This window comes from Rhagoletis zephyria, unplaced genomic scaffold (assembly GCF_001687245.7).
Source record: "Rhagoletis zephyria isolate East Lansing unplaced genomic scaffold, Rhagoletis_zephyria_1.1 Rzeph_scaffold_02388, whole genome shotgun sequence".
In the NCBI taxonomy this organism is placed as follows: Eukaryota; Metazoa; Arthropoda; class Insecta; order Diptera; family Tephritidae; genus Rhagoletis; species Rhagoletis zephyria.
In genome coordinates this window covers 39,147-42,306 of record NW_016159472.1, presented here as the reverse complement: position 1 = coordinate 42,306, position 3,160 = coordinate 39,147, and positions in this window count along the sequence as shown.

Below are 3,160 nucleotides of genomic sequence, written 5' to 3'. Positions count from 1 at the left end.
TGTGCTAGGTGATTTCAACTTATGCAAGATAAATTGGTCTGCTAGTATTTCTAATTATAGTCTTACACCAACTAACGTGTCTGCAAATCATGAATTATATTTTATTGATAATATTCTTAGTCTTAATTTATGTCAAGTTAAAAATTTCGTTAATTCTCTGAATAGAATTTTGGATCTCATATTTGTAAGTGATAACCTAAGCTACAAAGTTAGTGAATGTTTGAATCCAGTAACTCCTAAAGATAAGCATCATTTACCTTTAGTTGTAAAACTCGATTTTTACTGTTTTGCTTCAGTACCTTCTGATGACATATTATCTTTTAATTATGCATTATGCGCTTTTTCTAGCTTTAATGAATTACTACTCGATCTTAATTGGGATAATTTATTTGCAGATCTTGATACATTTAGCAGTTTCACTACTTTTAAATCCATTTTGTGTAAACTCTGCTTGGATAATATTCCGGTTAGAAAGAAAAAACCCTATAGATTACCCTGGTATTCTAAGGATTTAAAAAAGCTTAAAAATCTTAAAAACAATTATTTTAAGAAGTTTAAATCTACGAAGAACCATTCGTTTTTCGTTAAATATAAACGAGCTTTAAAAAATTTCAACTACTTAAATAAATCTCTTTATAATAACTACATTTGTAGCATGGAGTTGAACATTAAATCGAATCCTAAGACTTTCTGGAATTACATACAATCCAAAAGGAGCTGCGCTAGTGTTCCCACCGGCGTATTTTTAGATAATAATTGTGCGCAAACCTCAAGTGAAGCGGTAAATTTATTTGCTGAGTTTTTTAAATACAATTTTGTTGATGAAGACCATGATCAGCCACGCGACTTTTCCTCTAATCTAGACTACTCTTTGGACCTCGGGGCTCTATGCCTTTCATCTGAGGATATTAGTAACGCTTTGGTTAAATTGAAATCTTCCTCCCAAACTGATGTCGATGGTCTTTCAGCAGTTCTAATAAAAAATTGTCCTGCTTTGGTCTATCCTCTGAAAGTAATTTTTAACAAATCTTTATCGTCGGGGGGTTTCATTGACGCATGGAACCTCACTTCCATAACGCCCATCTTTAAGAGTGGCAATAATAATGACGTAAGGAATTATAGGCCCATTTCTAAGCTCTCGACTATCTCAAAAATATTTGAACACGCAATCAATCCAAAGTTGAGCTTTGCGGTTAAATCTTTAATTATAATAATTATAATTTAATAATTAATCTAGCTGTTTTCAGTGAATACTTCATTGAGTCTTTCTCGGCTGGTTTTCAGGTCGACGGCATTTACACCGACTTTTCGAAGGCTTTCGATAAAGTCTCTCACAGAGTCTTAATTAAAAAACTTGGTTGTCTTGGTGTNACTTTTGATAAAGTCTCTCACAGAGTCTTAATTAAAAACTTGGTTGTCTTGGTGTTCACTCGAAAATATCCAACATTATACCTGCTACGTACAATATATCGACTTGTGACCTTCAGTGTGTTAGTGAGATTAAGGACCTTGGCGTCATTTTTGATAATAAATTCTCTTTTAATAACCACATAAAGTATATCACTTCCAAATCCTTCTCCATGTTGGGTTTCGTAAGACGGAATGCCTCTAAGTTCTCTGATCCCTATACAATCAAGTTACTCTATGTATCGTTTGTTAGATCACACTTAGAATATGCTGCTTTTGTTTGGAGACCAAGTAGACAGCAAGCTATCAATAGAATAGAACCTGTACAAAAAATTTTTCTTAAGTTTGCACTTCGGTCTTTGAACTTTGTGGATCCCATACCATCCTATTCTGCTCGTCTCATGCTTATAAGTCTCAAGTCCTTAGAAATTCGTAGGTCTATACTGTGCCTGTCCTTTACTCGTAATATCATAACTGGAGTCATTGATTGTCCTTACTTGTTGGAAAGGATTCGATTTAATGTTCCCCAGCGATCTCTTCGGAACTTCTATCCTTTTTATGTGGATAACTATACAACTAAGTACGCCAGTAATGCCCCCATTACTCGCGCTTTGCGTGAATTGAATTCCCTTAATAGTAATGCTGATCTGGATTTTCCACTTTCAAGGATTGCTTTTTTGAATCTTTTGAGCTCTATATTATAGTTTTTTAATGAAATATATTTTAAATGTATATTAATAGTCTGTACTAAGTTACTTTTGTAAAATAGTCTGTAAGGATTGAAATTCATAGACTTAAATAAATAAATAAATAAATCGTTATGAGAGAGTGAGCAGGGATGTACCACCAAGAATATACAACAAAAGGATGAAAGTCTTTAGAACTTGGAAATATAGCGATGGCTGAATTAAAAAGTGTTACACCATGTTAAATTTTTGCTCGTCACTGTACACTTTTTTTCGAATGGTGCCAACCCTATCCAAATTCTTTTCCGAATTAATTTTTTTATACGTTCTCATTGAAATAGCATTATTGCGGCTTATTTATAATACATTTTTTTCTGATATTGCAGATATCTGACAACACCATTTTTCCAATTTTCTCTTTACAAACCTGCTACAGATAGAAAGACACAAAATGAAATAAAAACGAAGCAAATCCGTTGAGTCGTTCTTGAGTTATGCGATAACACACGAACAGCAATTAATTTTTATATATAAAGATATTAATAAATATGAATCAGTGAAAAGTCATCACTAAAAATCCAAACTTACCAAGATTTAACAAACAATATACTGGAAAAAATTGTACGAAGGATGCACAACTGCATGCGAATCATAAAAAATGCAATACATACATACATACATGCATTTTTCAAATTGAGGGGTTGACATTTTTTTTCGTTCCGATATTGGATGCTTTGATTTTTCCCCAGCTTTTAGGCCCTCAAAGGATGGTGACTGGCTTGTTTGACTTGTCTGTAAAGTTCGATGAGAAGATGGCGACTGCATATTCCAACGGTGGGCAAACGCGGCTCTTTGCTTAGCAAAGTGCTGCTCTTTTTGCTTAGAACATTTTGGCTCTTTTTAACCGACTTCCAAAAAAGGAGGAGGTTATCAGTTCGTCGGAATTTTCTTATTTTTTTATTTATTTATTTTTTTTATGTATGTTACCGCATAACTTTGGACCACGTCAACCGATTTCGATAAGGTAGTGTCTCAGAGGTGGTCCCATACTAATCTGGTTGAGATCC